The sequence below is a fragment of the Rana temporaria genome, chromosome 13 (assembly GCF_905171775.1).
Source record: "Rana temporaria chromosome 13, aRanTem1.1, whole genome shotgun sequence".
Taxonomy (NCBI): Eukaryota; Metazoa; Chordata; class Amphibia; order Anura; family Ranidae; genus Rana; species Rana temporaria.
Genome location: NC_053501.1, coordinates 71592401 through 71606324, shown reverse-complemented (window position 1 = coordinate 71606324; position 13924 = coordinate 71592401).

The following is a 13924-nucleotide window of genomic DNA, read 5'->3' as shown; positions in this document are numbered from 1 at the left end:
ATTAAGTGCTCCAATTATAGTTAGTGGAAGTTGATACTTGATAGCCCATGACTCAGACTCTATAATTTAGTGCTGTACAAGGAGAACCCCTTTCATAGATAACAAGATCTCCTTTACAAGTAATTAATCTGTAAATAGTTTGTTCCTAATTAGTATTTCAATAACTAAAAAAGATGTAAGAGGCAAGTATAAGTTTCTATTTTTATATTTATTATTGTCACATACATGCATCATATACTGTAACTTACTTTTTTTTCTAAATCAGTCATCGTAAAGGCAATTAAAAGGGTTTTATTGTGTTTATTTTTTATTTTTTTACAAAATGTAATGTCCTGTACACACGATCGGATATCTGATGGAATCTAATCCGATGGATTTTTTCGTCGGATATCCGATGAAGCTGAATTTCATCAGTCTTGCCTACACACCATCAGTCAAAAATCTGACCGTGTCCAACGCGGTGACGTAAAACACAACGACGTGCTGAGAAAAATTAAGTTCAATGCTTCCGAGCATGCGTCGACTTGATTCTGAGCATGCATGGATTTTCTCCGATGGAGTTTCACACAGCCGATCGCTTTTTTCTATCGTTTTTTTATCCATAGGAAATTTTTAAAACATGTTCTATTTTTTTTACAGATGAAAAACAAACCGATGGGGCCCACACACGATCGCTTTGTCTGATGAAAATGGTCCATCGGTCCGTTTTCATCAGACAAACCGATCGTGTGTACAGGGCTTTAGAACTCTAACATTGGTTTTGTAGAGAACCGATTTAACTAATATTTATGCTACAAAATCTTATATTATAACCACATGTTCTTAAAACATTTTAACCTCCCTGGCGGTATGATTATTTCAGAAAAAAGGTGCTGAAAGCGGTACCATTATTTGCAAGGGAATTTGGTGTTTTACATTGTAGGCCTGTAATTCTTAGGAATAACTCACTTAAATCTGACCAAACAAGAGTCTAGTAGGCATCCCGGGTATGAATTTTTTTTAAAAACAAAATTATAAATTATAATATAATAAATAATTATAAATAATTATAACAAATAATAATATAATTATAATAAAAATTATTCAATAATGTAATCAACTCAAAATCACTGAAATTTGCTCAGTTGCAGAATTGTCGCTGTCATTACTTTTATTTTTTTATGACGAATTTCCCCACAAATCGCTATCGCACAATTCTGCAAGTGATTATAATTTATTATCGCTGTTTTCTAGCTGCTCTAAAACCATTTTTGACATAAAGGGACACTTTTGGTTGCTATGGACAATCTACAGTTTGCAGGCAGAAAGAACAGTTTTTATTATATAAAAGAACATGTAGGGCACTGGGCAGACCACTAGGGACAAGGGGGGGTGTATTTTTTACATATAGTATTGTAATCTATAAGATTACAGTATACTGTATGTAATGTGTTTGTTTACCTTTTTGAATTTGGCGCCGTTCTCCGCTCCAGTGCGTCGTAACGTCGCAGGGAATGGAGATCGGCGGCACACAGAGGCACTGTGTGAATCGAGCAAGGTCCAGCTCACTCACACAGCGCGGTGGCATCGCTGGATCCAGGGACAAGGTAAGTAAACCATGCCTGTGGATTCAGCAAGGCGAGCCTGAGTCTGACTCTGGGTTACCGATCGTAGCCAAAAATACTCACCCCGAGTCAGACTCTGGAATACCGCCAGGGGAATTACCAAAAAGCCAACATTTCAACAAATTTAGTTCAGACACAATTGATCTAATTGATGGCTTGTTTTTATACTCCGATGCATTGATACTTGAATCCTCACAGGATTTACTATGCAGTCATGACACACATGGATTCATGTAAACACACTGCAGTTTACAAACTCCTGGACTTTTATTTCATAGATAAATCCCACCTTCCTTCTAAAAGTCTGTTATCTGAAAATATATCTATTATCCCCAGTCCTGGCAAGGACCGCTCCCAATGTAGTAGCTATTGTCCTCATACTCAATTTAGATAGCCTCCACCACCAAAAGAGCTATAAACTCCTTCCCAGATGGTACAAGGACCCTCTTTCGCTACATAAGATTTTCCCATCTGTACCAGCAACCTGTTGGAGATGTGGCTCAGCGGAAGGGAACTATTTACACATCTGGTGGGAGTGCAGCAGGATCAAACCTTTTTGAACTCAAGGTTTTAAAGTTTTCAACACCATATACAATTATTCTCTAAGACCTACACCTGCGATAGCACTTTTGTCCACGCTCCCGGGCTTGATAACATTTCAAAAGTGGAGCCTATAGCGTTTCTTTCTTTCCTCAGCGAGACAACTGATCTCCATGTTCTTGAAGACAACTACAGTACATCCCCCCTCTTTATCCCTGTGGGTTTCTACTGGTAATGATATAATGAGAATGGAAGAGATGCTGGTGATTGACAATGACGCATTTGAGAAGTTCAAAATGTTATGGTACATTTGGCTTGCTTTCTCCATCTCTACCACCCTTAACCACTTCATTACTGGGCACTTAATCTCCCTCCCGGACCAATTTTCAGCTTTCAGCTCTGACGCATTTTGAATGACAATTGCGCGGTCATACAACACTGTACCCAAATTATATTTTTTATCATTTTTTTCCCACAAATAGAGCTCACTTTTGGTGGTATTTGATCACCTCTGCGGTTTTTATTTTTTGCGCTATATACAAAAAAAGACAGAAAATAATATCCCAAATGGTTTTAAAAAATAAAATAAAAAAAATTTCCTCGGTTTAGGCCGATACGTATTCTTCTACATATTTTTGTTAAAAAAATCGCAATAAGCGTATATTGATTGGTTTGCGCAAAAGTTATAGTGCCTACAAAATAGGGGATAGATTTATGTTTTATTTTTTATTTTTTATTTTTTACTAGTAATGGCGGCGATCTGCGTTTTTTTTTTTGTCAGGCCTGCGATATTGCGGCGGACATATCGGACACTTTTGACACAATTTTGGGACCATTCACATTTTTACAGTAATCAGTGCTATAAAAATGCACTAATTACTGTATAAATGTGACTGGCAGGGAAGGGGTTAACACTAGGGGGTGAGGAAGGGGTTAAATGTATTCTCTGGTTGTGTTCTAACTGTGTGTGGAGGGGGACTGACTGGGGGAGGTGATCGATGCTGTGTCCCTATGTACAAGGGACACAGCATCGGTCTCCTCTCTCTCTGACAGGACGTGGAGCTCTGTGTTTACACACAGAGCTCCACGTCCCTGCTGTCACCGCCGATGGCGGGTGCCTGGCGGACATTGCGGCCGCCAGGCACGCGCATCGGCTTCCCAGCGCTGGGCACAGTGTTTCCCCGCTGCGTGCCCCCAGCGGCGCGCACAGGGAATGTAAACAACAGGACGTCCACCCGGCACTTGAGAGCCGCGCTGTGGACGTCTTTTGTCTACAGCGCGGTTCTCAAGTGGTTAATAATATGCTGTGACCGATTCCTTTATTGCAATGTTTACACTTCTGGTCAAGATGGATGCTCAAGACCTCTCTCCTTTCTCCCCTCAGTCTTATCTGATCTCACCTTTCTTTCCTTTACCTTACCCATCATTATTTGTTTGTGTGAACATAACCTTTACACACCGATTTCTTATTAACTCCTGAGATGTTTTATTCTCATCAAGACAATCAAATTAATCTTGCTATAAACAATTTGGGCCAGATCCACAAAGCACTTACGCGTATTTGGAGATGCGCGGCGTGAGTGTAAATATGCGCTGGCGAATCTATGCGCCGTATCCCCAAAACGAGATACGCCTGAAAACAAGATTTTTCCGACCGACATCATTTTTCTACACCGGCGCATCGTGGGCACAAATATACGCTAGACGCACCATTGTTTTGCTATGCAAATATGCAAATGAGGGAGATACGGCGATCCACAAAAGTATGTTTGCCCGGCGCAGGCTATGCGCGGTGCGCATCAGCTGTACGTCTGGTCTAAAGTTACCCCTCATAAAAGCAGCTTTAACTTTGCACCAGACGTGTGCAAGTCAGCTAAAGCAACACCGTTAGGGACGAGCTGAGCACACACACTTGCAGGACAACAATCTGTATGCCAACATGCCAGGGGCATCCATGGTCATAGCTATGCTACTGGCTTTAGATGCGCGCAGAAGGAGGAGGAGGAGGAGGGCACGGGAGAGGAGGGCACGGGAGAGGATATACCGACCGCGCATAAACGTCTTTGGCATGTGTGATTCGGAGGTGTATCGCATCTTCAGATTCACCCCTACTGCCATCCTGGAATTAACCACAACCCTGAAAGAAGATATCACCAGCCAGACACACCGCTCACATGCAGTGGAGCCACTGGTCAAGGTACTGGCAACACTCTATTTCCTTGCCAGTGGCTCTTTTCAGCGTACAACTGGAGTGGTGGCTGGGATGGCACAATCCTCCATTAGCAGATGTGTGCACCAGGTTATCCCCGTAATCCTCAGACGCATGGCCAACCAAATCATCAAACCCACCCAGGAGGACCTTCGGATGAAGGCAATGCGTGATTTCTACCGAATTGCAGAATTCCCACGCACTGTGGAGGCCATTGATTGCACACATGTGGCACTACAGCCCCCCGTGACACAGAGCACCTATACCGTAATCAGAAGCACTGGCATTCCATCAACGTACAGGTGATAGCCGATGCCCAATGCCTCATATGGCATGTCCGTGCCAAACACCCAGGGTCCAGCCACGACAGCTACATATACCGTCAGAGCCCCATCCCAATGGAATTTGAACAGAACATGTATGGAGACAGCTGGCTGGTTGGTGAGTGACATGGGAGTCAGGCATGACTGTCCGCCCCCATGATGCAGACATCACGAGGGGCACATGCACGGCTAACATCCTCCTGTCTTTTCCCTTCCAGGTGACACGGCATATGCACTTGGGCCCCATCTCATGACTCCATTCCGGAATCCCCAAACCCCAGGAGAGCAAAGATACAATGAAGCACACGCATGTACCCGTGGAGTGGTGGAAACGCACCTTTGGCCTCCTGAAGTCCCGTTTCCGATGCCTGGATAAGTCTTGTTGCATGCTGCACAACTTCGCCGTGAGAAGGGGCCTGGAGATTGACATTCGTGATGACCTGACCCCCCAACCACGCAATCCCCCCCTAACCGAGGGTACCCCGTCTTCTGAGGGAGCAGCAGTCAGGAGAAGCCTCGCAGTAGGCATCTTTGCACGTTAAACACACACATTAATCATGGCACAATGAGAATGCATGCATGCACACCACTGTGGTCCCTAGCACACACACCCCACATCCTCATCAAATTGGATTAGACCAAAGTACACCGCACGGTACTTGGGAGCAGCAACGCCACGCCAAGGCTCCAATTATGTCACTGTACATTCATACACCATTCACAGGGACCTGGGATCACTTCTCCCTGGTCCTCGGGAACCCTTCTCCACCACAACTGAGGGTGACACCCCTTTTCCGGCAGGAATGTCACCCCCACAATCATACATCATTCATGACCCACGCCTGCTGTGGCAGTCTGCAGGTCGTTACAGCAGTTAATCATTGCCAGTGAGTTGCAAGACATATCCTGCACACAGTCCTTGATGGAGGCCAGACTCTCCTCCATCCGGCACAAAGTCTGGGTGACCTGACCCAGATGGCGGGTCTGACGGGCCTGGTCCCTTCTTAGGTTTTCCGGCAGAACCTCGGCCACCCCCCTGGTCTTGCGTGTCGCCTTCCTGCCTCCAGATGAGGCTTGTGGCCTGGGAGTAGGGGAGACCCCTGGGGGGGAGCCCTTTTGGGGAAGGAGTGGGAGGGGCTACCCTTGACTGCTGCCAGCCACAGGGGGAGCCTCCTCCAAATGGAGCGTGATATCATTCCCCGACATCACCTCCTCCTCAACCTCCTCAACCTCCTCCTCCTCAAAGGACTCCGGTCTTGCCTGGGGGTCTTCCTCAGACTCATGTCCGGTGGAGGCTGCGGACTGACCAGATGGCCCAGCACCCTCCTGTACATCTGTGGATGACACAAAACATACACAGGTTGGAGGATCCACACACTTGTCACATATTCCCTTCCCCCCACACATGCTACACACCAGATGAAAAAAACTTACCTGTCCTCACCGCCTCCTCAATGGAGTCAAAGCCAGTGCTACTGATATTTTGGGCCCTGTAATAATTGCGCATATGTTCATCAAATTAAAATTTTTACTAAAGATACACTAAAATCAGTATTAGTGCACATAAACACAACAGTTACACAATTCCTGCTAAATTGCTGCTAAAGCATCATTTACATGTGGCATACTAAAGTGTATGCCCTTGGAGGGCCATATTCACCTGCCCAGGGATACACAGGTGTTCCGTGTATCCCAGTGCTGGCAGTCCTATTTATGCCAATTGGGATGCAATGGCTGCACAGGCATAGCCGCGGCTCCCAATCTGACATACATGTGGTTATGGGTGCACGACCCTGAATGCAGAAAGTGTGAGCTCAGAGATATGCACCCGGACCAACATGGAGTCAAATTGAAAGCAATGGCTCTGTTTGCGCCATTGCTACATTCCAAATGACATCAATGGGACTGCCTTCACAGGGATGCACAGAATACCTGTACAGGGATGCACAGCCAAACACAGACTTGTAGGAAGAAGCCAAAGGTTGGAAACAAATAGTATTGAAGATGCGGACAGCAGTAGGAGAGTAGGAAAAAGATATTGGCTGGAGAAGAGCACAATAATCTGGAAAACCATAAATGCAAAGATATAGCCTAAAGAGGAGTTCCACACATGTTTTGGTTTATTAAAAGTCAGCAGCTACAAAAAGTGTAGCTTCTGACTTTTAATAAACAGACACTTACCTTACCCATGGTCCAGCGATGAGGGTGCCTGGAGCCTCGCTCCTCTCTCCCTCCTCTCCGCAGTGCCATCATAGCAACTGTGGGCACCCAGCTGTGAAAGCTTACAGCTTCACGGCCGGGCATGCACGAGTCACGCTGCGCTCTGCCATTGGCCATGCATTTGTCTGGGACCTGTGAAGTGTCCCATAAGATTGCTGGCAGAGAGGGGCCACCTAGGGAGAGAGGAGGGGTAGCCTAGGTGGCCAAAAAGAGGAAGGAGGAAATGGGACAGGAAGTCCCACTAAAAAGAAGTGCTTAAAGCAGAAGTTCCACTTTTGGGTGGAACTCCGCTTTAAATAGGAAGTTCATAGGAGCAACTGTTCAAGGTTCACCAGAAACAAGATAGAAGGTAAGTTTGCCTAAGGGGTCAGGGAAGGAGTTGCCCAGCGTCTCAGGTGGCTCAGGAAGAAGAGATATTGCTAGATGCAGCAGAGGTCCTGGGTTCTTATCCTTGTTATGCCAGTTGTTTATGGTGCATAAACAGAGAATGTTGCCCCATGAGATTTTTAACATTGTTTTTTTTTTAGGGATCTGATTAATAAAAGGTATGTTTCATATATGTTTGTTTATGTCATATCCCAGATCTCAAGATTTCAATTTACATTCTAATCAATATTTGAGTGGGATCTTTATGACATATATGGACTTGATGCAGTTCACTGATACACAGTGTAGTATACTTCTATCATTTATTTAGTATGCTTCTATTCATTTATTTCTAACCTTTTATAGTGTTCTACAATCTCTTCTGATGTGTAATCATTTCTTGATATGTAATAATTTCAAAACATAAACTAATGGTTAAGTATGTGCTGTTTTGTAAGGGAGAGATGTCAAATAATAACAAAAAAGCTTTACAAGTGTTTGTTATAATCTGCAAGCATATCAGATACATTTTCTGCAAGCCATGTTGCTACTAATTTGATTTAATATAAGTATGTTGCATACCATTTCAGATAATAAGTAATTTTCTTTAAAATATCTTTATTGATGTCATCAATTATTGGTCTTAATATAATTCCAAGAAATTCAGATCTAGCTTCATTATTATTCATTGTATGTTCTGGATGTTTTCAAAAACATTCATGTGGACATTTAATGTGGAGGAAATTTTCATAAACAAGGCTTATTTATATGTGCTGAAGGTTTAGTGAGGTCTGTCACTGCTGTCAGCTTGTGTTACTCAGTAATTGCTGGAGGAGTTAAGGAGCAGGTTAATTAGGATCTTGCCCTGTAATAGAAAATGCTGCAAGGTTACAATATGACCCTTGCTTTCTTCAATAGATTCTTTAGAATGTTAGACTTATAAGGAGCCTGGTTTATAGTACAAGGGGGAAAACATGTCATTAAGCATTTAGAAAATCACTTTCTGATGTTAAACTGAAATCGGAAACACTCTTACATTTTTCCAAATACATGCTTTTCACCAGCTTCTATAAAAGCAAGTACCCTCGTTTTCTTCTCCAACATATTATGAGAAGTTAGCATTTTAAAACTGAGATCACCACATTTACACATGTTCATAATTTTTTTTTTAGAATAACGATTTTCAACTCTTTTAGTAAATCCAACCCAATGAAAAGAGTGCACTCCATATACTGTATAGCTGCTATTGTAATCAATGTTTTTGGGCTGATTAACTATGAATTGAGAATGTTCACACAATAAATTATGTAGATAAATTAATTAATAGATGTCTCGAAAATGTCACGTCTACCCCAATGCAGGTGGTGAGACACTATAGCTGGCTACTGTGCGCTTCACCTATAGAAGCTCCCTTTCCCTTAAGGCAAGCAGGCCTACTGGTACTTGGTTGCCCCAGGACATAAACACAATGCTATAGACTCTGGCCACCACTCCAGCGCAGATGTGAACTGAACAAAGCAACAGGTACTTGTAGTTTAACAGATAGCATGGTTCTAAGACGGTCCAGGTAATAAGGCAGGCGGAGGAAATCTAACATCAAAGTACTGCAGGCAAATGGAAGGCTTGATCAGAACAATGCAGGTCTCTGTCTCTATCACAAGCGAGTGATAGAGTGTTCAGTTTGCGTATATGAAGTGACTGACCAGATCAATCAGTCAACAGATAAACACAGACAGGGAGAATACAAGAGCCAACACATGGGTGCTGGAGTGAGGAACAGGGGCACTAAGTGATCATGACAATAGGTATTTGCTTTTCACAGAATTGGACAATTAATTTATGGACAATCTATACTCCCTAAGTATATTAGCCTCCATGTCTCTACAGGTAAACAGAAAAGCTAACTTACTTTCTTGACACCAACATGGCAGCATATTTCTGGTAGTAACAATGCATACTTCAGTCCACCGGACCAGTGCAAAGCCAAAAAGACTTCATGCAAAAGGAGCGGATGTTCAGAAACTGATTTGGGCTTTTCAGATCTAGAATAGGTTTGATGTCCCTGTTTGGTTTTGGAACCGTGAAAAGGTTTGAGTAAAACCCTGATCCTCTGGGGCTAACTCTATGATTACTCCTTGGGACAACAGGCATTCCAAGGCCAAAAACAAAGGCCTTCTTTTTTCCGGATCTTTGACAATTCTAGATCTCAGAAAAAGTTCTCTGAATTTCAGCTTGTAGCCTGAGGACACCGTGGCGATGACCCACTTGTCCTGAACCCCTTCTGTATTTATCCAAATCATCCCCAAACAGGCGTCCTCCACCAAAGCGGAATGCCGCCAAGTATCTTTTGCAAGAAACCTCGGCTTCCCAATGTTTCAACCAAAGGGACCTGCGCAGGTGAACCAGCAGGAGATTCAAGCGGGATGCTTGCTGAACAGAGTCCATAATCGCATCAATCGTAAAACATAGGGCCTTAGGAAGGTCCTCATAAACCTCAATCTCCTCTGTAGGGAGGAGGTTAACTATCTGCTACAAATTCAGCAGCTGTCCAGGTCACCCGCGACGTTGGCAGTCGAAGCCGAGCAGTAGCTCGGCTTTCGGCTTCCCCCGCCGCCATCCTCGGTGAGGGAATCGGGAAGTGAAGCGATGCGGCTTCACTGCCCGGTTTACTACTGCGCATGCGCGAGTCGCACTGCGCCGTTTCCACTGGTCCTTGTTGAGTTCTGGGAGTTCTGGGAGCTGAATATTTCCCAGGGGGGGTGACACGGAGGGGCTGGACTCCCGTGTGAGTCTATACCAGGAAGTGGTGCAAATACCTGTTTTATACAGGTATCTGCACCCCCTGAAAGGTGTCAAATGTGACACCGGAGGGGGGGAGGGTTCCGAAAAGCGGAGGTTCGCTTTTGGGTGAACCTCCGCTTTAAGGAACTGATATATGCCAATCACTGCAACTGCAGGTTGTACTACAGCACCAGCCATAGAGGAGGAGGCTTTCAATAAAGATTCCAGCTTTTTATCAGTTGGATCTTTAAAGCCCTGAGCATTGTCTATAGGACAGGTCAGGCTTTTGTTTGCACAAAAAATAGCTGCATCTATAGCAGGTACCCTCCATTTCTTAGTGAAATTTTCCTCCATAGGATAAAGGAGGAAAAACTGCTTAGGAGGAGAAAACAGTTTATCTAGGTGAACCCAGTCATCATACATCAGTTTATCCAGCAAGGGATGAACTGGAAAGGAGCATGCAGCCTGTGGGGATTTACGAGATCCCAAAGAGGAAACAGAGGACATAGAAGCTTCAACAAGAGGCAATTTGTAAGTGGCACACACCATCTCTGCATAATATTGCACCTGTATCTTTAACGACTGTGAGGTTGAAGGAATCTTCTCATCCTCCGAGTCCTCAGACTGCACCTGATCCTCATCTCAAGAGAGGGATTTTTCACCCTCAGAATGCTCACCTGATGAGAGAGCCAGAGCAGATGAAGGGGAATCTACCCCGTTTTCTGCCACCTTTTAACCACTTAAGGACCGGACCAATATGCTGCTAAATGACCCAAGGGGTTTTTACAATTCGGCACTGCGTCGCTTTAACAGACAATTGCGCGGTCGTGAGCCGTGGCTCCCAAACAAAATTGGCGTCCTTTTTTCCCCACAAATAGAGCTTTCTTTTGGTGGTATTTGATCACCTCTGCGTTTTTTTATTTTTTGCGCTATAAACAAAAATAGAGCGACAATTTTGAAAAAAATTCAATATTTTTTACTTTTTGCTATAATAAATATCCCCCAAAAACATATATAAAAAGTATTTTTTACCCTCAGTTTCGGCCGATATGTATTCTTCTACCTATTTTTGGTAAAAAAAAATCGCAATAATCGTTTATCGGTTGGATTGCGCAAAATTTATAGCGTTTACAAAATAGGGGTTCCCCTGAAGAAGTCACGTGGAGAGTGACGTAACGTTGTAGGGAAATCGAGGCCGACAGTGCGGACCAGGAGCAGCGGAGGTTCATAGTAAGACAGTGCTAACACACTGTAACATACCCTGCTGAATTTTTCTTTATTTGATGTAAGAGTCCAATTTTACTGCACTATTAAAACTTTTTTACCAAAATACTACACTATAGTGGCCTTTTCTCCTCCCATTGGGTTCGGGTTGGATCAATCCCCCGCTGCCCCCTCCCCCCATTCTAGTCACCTTGTAGGACACCGGACTACGGAGCACAGGCTACCAGTCGTTTGGACACTAGGAGGTTATCGCTTGCCCTATGTGCCTTACTTAAAGATCTGGGAGGTGAGAGTTTTGGGAGACAGGTGGAGGAGGTCCCATATGGTTCAATAATACAACTTACAACTCAACCAGGGAAGGATCTACAATTTGGACGGCCAGGAGGTCTGAGAACCTGTCATCTATGGGAATAATTCCATTACTGATCTATTTTTGTTTGCACTATTGAACCATCACCATCATGGATATTCATAGTTAACCATCACGGACTGCACTTTATTATAGAATAGTTGCCTTCAGCAACAGTTCACGTTTTGCACTTTAGTATAGAGGTGGTGTATTCAGCATTATTGCACATCTATGCTTTTGATCACTGTGGATAACAGGACCTTTTATTTTATGTCACTTATATTTATTTATTTATATTAATAATTATTTATTTATATTTGATTTTACACATCTGTACCAGATTGCTTACTAGCATTTATTTATTATATGGCACAAGGTGCCAGCACCATGCACTTGGGGATCACCTCCAATCTCTACAGAAGAAAGTTAACCAGTTCGTTTGGGGTGGGTCAGGACATAGGTTGCCCCGTAACACACTCTTTAGACCTAAAAAGACTGGGGACTGGGTCTGCCAAGACTGTTATGGTATTTCCAAGCAGCGCGACTGGCACAGCTCTCAGCGGTCTATTCTAAATGTGAAAAACCTGACTGGATTCAGATAGAAAGACAAGCTGCCCCGTCATACACTTTAGATTTTTTACTTTGGATCCCTTCTAGAGATCGTCCCCCCATCCTCTCCCCTGACCTATCTCAATCCCTTTCTCTTTGGGATAGGTTAAAAACAGATACGTCCCTGACCTCGGAGTGTAGACCCCTTGCCCACATATTCAACAATCCAGACTTTTTCCCTGGCCGGGATATCAATTCTTTCAAGTGGTGGTTGGACAAGGGGCTGTACCGGATTGGTCATTTCTTTTTAGCTTCTGGACCTATGACGTTAAAACACTGCGAGAGACAACTTAAGCTCCCGACATCAGAACTCTTTAGGTTTGGTCAGATACAGCATTTTCTCCATAAAATCTGGAAGGGGAAACCCTTTCCCCCGCGCTTCACGGCTTATGAGCTGTGGTGCGGAAGGGCGGAAGAACAGAGGGGTGGAATCTCTGTCATATATTAATCTCTGGCCCATCAAGGCTACAAGGCTACTTTTATGTTGGCTTGGGAAACGGATTTTCAGCTACAATGGGACTTGGAGTCTTGGTCCTCTGCCTCCTCGAGAGCGTATAAAGGTATCCAAAATATCTCCCTAATAGAAGCCAATCTCAAAGTGCTGACAAGATGGTACCTTACCCCCGCCAAATTATCACTCATGTACACATCCGCAAACCCACTCTGCTTTAGGGGCTGTGAAATAGTTGGTTCTATGGCCCACATCTGGTGGGAATGCCCTAGAATTAGGCCCTTTTGGAAAAAAGTATTTAACCTAGTCTATAAAGTAACAGGCCTGCAGATCCCAAGGTCCCCTGAAGTAACCCTCCTTAACGCCTTTATTCCCAAAACTCCAAAATTCACACGAATTTTAATTCACTTTATTTTGTTAGGTGCCAAATCAACGCTAGCCAAAGCTTGGAAACAGCCCAGAGTCTCTTTCCCAGCTGTCAAACGCAAAATTTCCTGGATCATGACCCAAGAAAAGCTGTCTAGCATCTTGCTCGAATCTAAAGACCGGTTTTAATCTATCTGGGAGCCCTGGGCTCATCATGTAGGCATTGCTCTCTGTCCGGGCATTCCGGCTTAACGTATACATTTGTTCTATGCTTAATTGGTCGGATTTCCGCAGTCTGGCTCTTTCCCTTTTCCTCTTCTCGCTGTTTCTACTCTATTTACCTTTTCTCCCTTTTCTTCTTCATCTTCATCTTCTATTTTACGGTTACTCTTATCTCTTCCTCTTTTTTCTTTGTTTTTTTTCCTTCCTGCTTTTTTTTTTTATTCTTATTTGCCATGGACATGCAACAGGTCCTCCATTTTCTTAATTGAATGTTAGTCCTGGGTCTGTCTGTTCAGTGTTGTCAATTCCCAGGGCACCTCTTTAGGGGCCTACTTATTAATAGCACATAGTACTTCCATTAACACAGTTTTATAATAATCTTTGTTGCTGTGTTTTTTTTAAAGGGGCCTGTGTCGGATGTCCTGGCACCGTTAGTACCCATTAGGGGTGCTAGGGCGTCCTTCCAGGGTTCTTGATTCTAATTTTATGATTATTTGAATTTTCTGTGTGGGTTTAGTTTTCAATCTCTGTCCTTTTGTATTTTATGGTCATTAGGTCCACGGGCATATTTGATTGTTTGAATTTGTATATTTACTACTTAAATGGTGTACATTTCCTGTTTGTTTATTTTTGCTCCACTTTTCTCCTTGAGAAATTAAT